Here is an 8,185-nt window from a genome sequence, read left to right as displayed (position 1 = left end):
GTGGTGTATCAAGTGTCTATGGTTCCGGTGGGGGCCCTTCAGCCAATTGGCATCAAATGGATTTATTGGAGAACGCGAATCGCAGCGAGAAAAAGAGGTTTTGTCACGACGGTGGTCGTCCGAAGTAGTGATGCTTAGCCCGGATAGGTGTGTGTGTACCTATCTATGTTGGGCCACGGAGCATGAGTTTATGATCGCAGCATGGTGTCAACCTGAGGATGAGATTGTGGAGTGGTAAGAGTAAGTGCGGTAAGGCTGCGGGGAGCTGCAATTTCAATGAGTCAGTGCAGAGAGGGTGTTGTGATACTGCGGGGAGCCGTAGTACTCACCAATCAGCGAGAGGGTGTTGTGATACTGCGGGGAGCCGTAGTACTCACCAATCAGCGAGAGGGTGTTGTGATACTACGGGGAGCCGTAGTACTCACTAGTCAGCGAGAGGGTGTTGTGATACTGCGGGGAGCCGTAGTACTCACCAGTCAGCGAGAGGGTGTTGTGATACTGCGGGGAGCCGTAGTACTCACTAGTCAGCGAGAGGGTGTTGTGATACTGCGGGGAGCCGTAGTACTCACTAGTCAGCAAGAGGGTGTTGTGATACTGCGGGGAGCCGTAGTACTCACTAGTCAGCGAGAGGGTGTTGTGATACTGCGGGGAGCCATAGTACCCCTAGTCAGTAAGAGGGTGTCACGGTGCGGTAGGGAGCCGCGTTATTTGTTGATCAGAGCATGACGCAGGAGAGTTATTAGGCTTGAGTAGCCTTAATTGGGTTGAGTATTCGGGAGCCTGGGGGCCAGATCAGGAAAGAGACGGAGGTCTCTATATTTGTCGGGAAACGTTATACTCTAAATTGAGTTGTGGTTGTCGCAACTCAAGGGAATTGTAGAAGCGGTTTACGCACGGGTTTTGGGTCATGAGTCATGAGTTGAGTGGTTCATCGAGTCGAGTGGTTCCGACTCTGGGTCAGACCAAACTCTCGAGTCTGAGTTTGACTCTGGTGGTGTGTTGGGTAGAAAAAAATGAGATTCCAGATTCAGAAATGAATTCCTTTGGAAGGGGGTATTGGTTCCATCTGGTGTCTTAGACCTGAGTGGGTCAATTTGTGGGTATGAGAAAACCGCGAAACGTATGGAACTAATGAGTAGTAGACGACAGAGGTCGAGGGTGAATGAATTTTGTATTCGCTTAGGGAAAAGCGAACTTCGTGACTTGTGTGTGTCACACCGGGCCGAGATAGCTAGTGTGGGAAGGAAGTCAGTGAGACATGTTGAGATATGCAATGGGTAACCCTTTGAGGTTCAATTGCTGGGTCGGGAGATGACCTGGTGCTCAGTCTTGAAAGGGATATTGATAAGGGAGCTAAGGTTTATGTTTATCAGATGTCGGGGGACGCTTCTGAACAAGCATGGTCATTGTTCGTGTCTGAGGAAAGGGTGTTGAGGGTTCGTTGTTCAGAAGGGTTGTAATTGCAGTACAGTGGATGAGCCCCTAGTGTGATGCGATCTTTCCACTCCTTGGCATATGATCTGGATTGTTTATCATGTCCGGGTCGAGTGATCGGTAGCCAGTTTTGGGCATCGACTTGTTTTATCGGTTCCGACTAGAGAATCAGAGGGGTAGTGATGCTATCGAGGTTTGTTATTCGAGGAGCGAATGACGTGGTGACATCTGGAGTGGGCGGTCTAGCTGTGTGTCAGGCTATTAGAGTTCCAGATTCTTGAGAGTCAGAAGGGGTAGCATTGTGGCAGATGGGTCTGTCCTTTTCCAGGGGGAATTCCTGTTTGGATTCAGGTGTCCAGAGAGGAAGAAAGTGGTGTGGTATGAGACCCTTTCGATGGTACTGTTTGGTTAATGAATTGGATCTATATGTGGTGGAGGAGCGATTTCGAGGGCGAAATCTAATTCAAGTGGGGGAGAATTGTAACAACCGGATTTCCAGGGACATGTTGGTGTATGTTAATCTTGAGATTTGAGGAGGGAATCGACGAGTTGAGGGACCAACTCGCCGAGTCGAGTCGAGATTGCCGCGTGAATTTAATGAGCGGACTCGACGAGTCCGAGGATGGACTCGCTGAGTAGGTACTGGGCAGATAAAACCCTAAGTTCCAGGGTTGGAGCCTATTTAAAGGAACTTATGACCTTGGGTGCACCTCATATCTCCTGTGAGAAACCCTAAATCGCCATTGGAGCCAAGGAAGAGTTCTTGTGATGAAATCAAGTAATTTTGGTGTGGTTTTTAAAATGAAGTGAAGGGATCCAGCTTGAAGGACCAAAGGAGGTTGTTATTCTGAGACATCTAAGCATGGATCTCCATTTTGAGGTAGTATTTCGCCACTTCCTTCTGTTTTTGTGTAAATCCTTGAATCTAGGGTTTTATTTACCCTTTCTTGAATAGTATATGATGCATATGAGGTCCCAATGTGGAGAAAGTCTTAGATCTGGACCTTAAGAGGTCCAGAGAGTCCCAATCATTCGGCTTTATGACGTTCCTTCGGAGATATGAACCTAGGTTGCCATTTTAGAAGCTATTTCACCAAAAGAAGCCTTATGTGTGTTGCATGAGTGTAAATATTGGACCTTTACGTGATTATTGAGCATTGGGAAGTCAGATCTATAGGTTAGAGAAACAGATCTGACCTCAGAAGATCTTTTGAGTGTTGCCATGGGGGAAACTCGCCGAGTCCAAAAGGGGACTCGACGAGTCGAGTCGGGTTACCCCGCGAATGTGACCCATGGTAACCCGTCGAGTGAAGGGTTAACTCGACGAGCCGAGAGAGGCCATAGGAGGATTCAGAGGACACGCTTGGACTCGCCGAGTCACCCATGTGCACTCGACGAATCTGGTCAAAGTTTGACCATTGACTAGAGTTGACTTCAGTTGACCTTGTGGTTTTGGTCAAGCTGATTCAAGAGAGGTCAGAGAGGGGTAGAATGGTCTTCTACCCATTATTAGGGATGAGAACATGAGAGGATTTTTATTTGAGATGTTATCGTTTTGATAGGAGGAGGCTAGGTCGGGTTATCAAGCACAAGAGGGTATCCGACATCATGCGAGGTGAGTCTTCTCACTATACTTTACCTAGAGTGGTAATTAGAGTTATGTGACAGAGTATCTTGTATGCTATTTATGTGATTGTGATACACTACATTATTTCTATGTGATTCATGCCGTGTATGTTCCAGAGTTTACAGAGTTAGAACCGGAAGGTTCACGGAGTTAGGACCAGAGGGTCCACAGAGTTAGGACCGGAGGGCCACAGAGTTACAACCTCGAGTGGGTAATATGTGTTATATGTGGTATTTTGGGGAACTCACTAAGCTTTGTGCTTACAGTGTTATGTGTTATGTGTTTCAGGTTTTCTCAGGATCGCGGGACGGCACCAGCTTGATTGTACACACCAGAGAAAGAGTTGTATTTTTGAGGATCCTGTATTATTAATGGAGTTGTGCTTGTATTTTGAATAAACGAGATTTCTATACAATATGTTATGAAAAGTATGCAATTTTGAAATGAAAAATTTGTTTGAAAAATTTGGGTGTTACAGTATGATGGGGGAACTCACTAAGCTTTGCGCTTTCGGTTTTCATTTTTTGTTTTAGGTACTTCTAGCTCGAAGGGGAAAGGTTCGTCTTGATCGTATCGCATCACACCATGGATTTTCCACACTAGTGATTTTGGGATTATGACACTGATGATGATTTTATATGTATCATGGATTGCACACCTAAACTATTTTATGTTTTCATGGTTTTGGGAAAAATGAAATGGTTTGTTTTATGATTGTTAAACTTAAAAATGAAACTTTCGGGTTATAATCTAAGGGTGTTACAAGTTGGTATCAGAGCCTTGGTTTGATGGATTCGGACACACTTTCGGGGGTGTCTGGACTGAAATCGAGGGTTTGAAAGGTTTTTACATGAAAAAATAATTTTACTAAAATTTAAACTAAGGATTTTGAGAAAAAACAAGAAGTGCGATGCGTGCAATCGGCCGAGCTCAAGTAAGTTTTACCCAAGATACCCATACATGTTTGTTATGATATATGATATGATTATGAGAATTGCATGCTAGATTAGGGCTAAGGATCTAGGAAGGATGCCTTATATGCCTACTGTATGTGTATGAGAACTGCATGCTAGATTAGGGCTAAGGATCTAGGAAGGATGCCTTATATGCCTACTATATGAGCTTATTGAACTGCATGCTAGTACTGATTAGTCAGTGACATGATGGCCTGATTAGGATATGCTTGGTTTTAGTTACTTAATGCTCGAATGCTGCTTGCTTTGTGCTGTTAAGAGTTCTAATTATCTTTAATTAACTGGTAAACGAATACGTTAAGTTACATATTACGAGGACGAAATAATTTTAGAAGGTTTGGTCTAGCCTTATTTCGTAGCTCTCATTTGAGTCCAACCGTTGTAGGGTAGGACCTCTCATTCGAAGAATTATCTGGTCTTAGTAATATGCAATGGTCTTCGCAAGCTAGTTAGGGAGAGATAGCAGGGACTTCTTATGCAGCTGATGGTAGAGAGTGGGTCAGAGATTACCCTAGGGTAAGCCTAGGATGAGATTATCACGGAAAGCAATACTAGTAAAAAGGACTTGGTGAAGTCAAAGCAATCTTTGAGGAAAGTACGGATAGATGTGGAAGGTAGTATGGGCCCGTACTACTAAAAGCAGAGGATCCGTACTCGAGTCAAGGAGGGCTAAGATAGAACCAGGGAACTTGTAGTATGTGTGAGACCTCTTGAGGTTATGTATGACCCTGATGATTATGTGTTGTGTTTCAGAATGGTGGTGACACGTCACGGAGCAGGAGGTTCAGGGTCTGGGTCAGGTTCGGGTACGATTTCCGAGCCAGTCGGTGATGGATTGCGCGAGTTAATAGCATCCAAGATTATGAGAGGCATCCTTGAGGCGACCCCGGTGATTTTCGGGTCGATCAAGGAGGGTATCATTGAGCTGATGAAGGACCGCCTTAGGGAATTCAGGAGTAACATGGCACCTGGAAAGTCTGTGACTCGCACACTCTCCTTCAAGGACTTCAGGGGATGTGGAGCACCAGACTTCAGCAGGGTGAAGGACCCCATTGTGTATAGGATATGGATTTCATACATCGAGTCTGCACAGTTGACGAGCTTCTGCCCTGAGGGGTCGAAGGTCAGGTATGCTGCTGGTTGTTTGAGGGAGAGAGCCAGAGACTGGTGGGAGGTAGTCAGTGATACGTTGGGAGCCCCAACCATTAAGGTTATGACCTGGTCGGACTTTGTGACCAGATTTCGGGCCGAGTTTACACCAGCTGTGGAGATTCAGTAGCTAGCCAGGGAGTTCATGGATATGAGACAGACTACTGAGACAGTGGCAGAGATTACCGCCATGTTCAGGGAGAGGGCCTTGCTGATGCCTCAGTACGCGGGTGATGAGGAGATGAAGAAAACCCGGTACTATGACATGTTGAGAGCTAACATTTGGAAACATGTCAGTTACTCGGCGTCCCCAACCTTGGAGGGCATGATAGCCAGCGAACGGGAGAGGGAGATTGATATAGAGCACATCAGGAAGAGGAAGGCGGAGACTGGGCAGAAAACTGGGGTTTCGGCAAAGAAACCCAAGGGATTCGACTCAAGCTGTGGGAAATGCGGAAAGACGCATGAGGAAGTTTGCAGATTAGGGGCATCGGGCTGCTATAAGTGCGGCAAGCTTGGGCACTTTAGCAGGGATTGTGCTGCCCCTACCCCCACCATTCAAACATCAGACCTGATTTGCTTCCATTGCAATCAGAAGGGTCATAAAAAGGCCAACTGCCCGAGATTGGTATCAGGAGCGCTAGTGGCGGTGCCAGATCCAGCGACCCTGTGGATCACAGATGGCCGACAGGGCAAGCCCGATGCTCATGTGGTGAGGAGCCGAGCCTTCCGGCTGACCGCCGACGAGGCGCGTGCCGCACCCGATATGGTGACGAGTATGTTTCTTCTCCCTATCTTTTACTATGTTTCAGTTTTGATATTTATGTTTTATGTATTTTGTTTTAGGATCGTTCCATGTGAATGGTATCCCAATGTTGGTGTTATTTGACTCGGGAGCTACCCGATCTTTCATTTCTTTTGCACTCAGCAAGAGGTTTGTTGAGTCTTCAGGCGTGTTACATTTTCCTTTAGAGGTTGAGATTGCGGACGACCGATCCGTCCGGGCATCAGAGATTTATAGAGATTGTATCCTGAGGATGTATGATGAGCGTTACCTTGTGGATTTTGTTCCCATTCCTTTGCGCGGGAACAAGGTCATCATAGGCATGGATTGGTTGAGCCCTAATGGGGCGGTGATCGACTATGAGTAGCAGTTGGTTCGGGTCAGGACCCCAAGTGGGGGAGAGCTGGTGATTCAGGGTGAGAGACCAGAGCGTGGACCGGTCAAGTGTTCGGCAGCGAGAGCCAGACGCTACCTTCATCAGGGATGTACCGGTTTTGTCGCCTACCCAAATTTCCCTGAAATCGACTAACCATGCTCAAAGCAAAAGCCACATCAGGGCGAGTACGTGTCATAGCATACATGATAGATCCCATGGCAGAAGCATATGGTATTCTACTAATTTTTGCTATCTCTGCATCAGTACTCGGGCTCTAAGTCTTACTCAGTTTGGTATTACTCTGTATAGACAGTTTTCTTTTCTTGGAATTCTCCATACTAAAACGTTATAGCACCTTTTCCAAGTAAGTACTTTGACTAAGCCGAATTAGTCTTTTACTCCTGTCTCTTAAAATCCTTATCCCTAGAATATAAGCATCCTCTCCCAGATCCTTCATAGGGAAACACTTTCCAAGCCAAGCCTTAACCTCTTGCAAGGTTGGAATGTCGTTTCCTATAAGAAGTATGTCATCAACATACAATACCGGGAAGGTTTCTTTACTCCCACTATATTTGACATACACACAAGACTCGTCTTGACTTCTAGAAAAACCAAACTCTTTGACCATCTCATCAAAAAAAATATTCCATCTGTGAGAAGCTTGTTTCAATCCATAGATTGACTTCTCAAGCCTACACACTCTATTTAGATACTTTGCATCCACAAAACCTTCTGGTTGACTCATGTAAACATCCTCATCCAACTTCCAATTAAGGAAAGCGGTTTTGACATCCATTTTCCAAATTTCATAGTCATGAAACGGGGCTATGGCTAGGATTATCCTAATAGATTTTATCTTCGCTACTGGTGAGAAGGTCTCATCATAGTCAACCCCTAGGATTTGAGTAAATCCCTTCGCAACCAGTCGATCCTTGAAAGTGTGTACCTTTCCATCTATGTCAGTTTTCTTGAAGATCCACTTGCACCCAACTATCTTATGGCCTTGTACATTATCAACCAAATTCCAAACTTGGTGGTCATACATGGACTTGATCTCGTTGTCCGTTGTCTCTTTCCATTTGGCAGCCTCAAGGCCCGCCATTGCTTCCTTGTAGTTAGAAGGTTCATCCAAATTTACCAATGTGTTATCACTGATAAACGTATCACCACCTGTAGTAATATGGAAGCCATAGTCAATCGGTTCAACTGGAATCTCTTCCTCAGGTTGAACCCTAGCATCTTCAGAGGTTCCTTCATCATTCGACTCTTGAATTTCTTCAAGATCATTGGTTCTCCCACTGTCCTCTTTGCAAATGAGATTTTGTATCGTGAAAGACTCCCCTTTGTGCTACAAAGACCACGTTCTCACTAGCTCTGTAGAAAAAATATCCAAAGGACATATGTGGATACCCGATGAAAATACATCTCTCACTTCGAGGTTCAAACTTGTTGTGAGTCTCTCGTCTAACGAAAGCTTGACAAACCCAAACCTTGATATGTGCTAACGAAGGAACCTTCCCTCTCCACATTTTGTGAGGTGTTTTGGCAACCTTCTTTGTTGAGAAAAGATTAAGAATGTGGGTTGCAGTCTCTAAGTCATACCCCTAGAATGATATTGGAAGTGAAGCTCGACTCATCATGGAATAAACCATGTCCAACAACGTTCGATTACGCCTCTCAGCCACACCATTAAGTTGTGGTGTCCTAGGAGGTGTCAATTGTGAAACTATTCCACATTCCTTGTGGTAGTCGTGGAACTCGATACTATGATACTCACCGCCTCTATCGGATCTAAACATCTTTATCTTCCTACCCATTTGATTCTCGACTTCATGTTTAAA

This window comes from Lactuca virosa, chromosome 1 (genome assembly GCF_052849685.1).
Source record: "Lactuca virosa cultivar CGN04683 chromosome 1, Lactuca_virosa_CGN04683_v6, whole genome shotgun sequence".
NCBI classification, from domain to species: domain Eukaryota; kingdom Viridiplantae; phylum Streptophyta; class Magnoliopsida; order Asterales; family Asteraceae; genus Lactuca; species Lactuca virosa.
Note: the sequence above shows the minus strand (reverse complement) of the source record.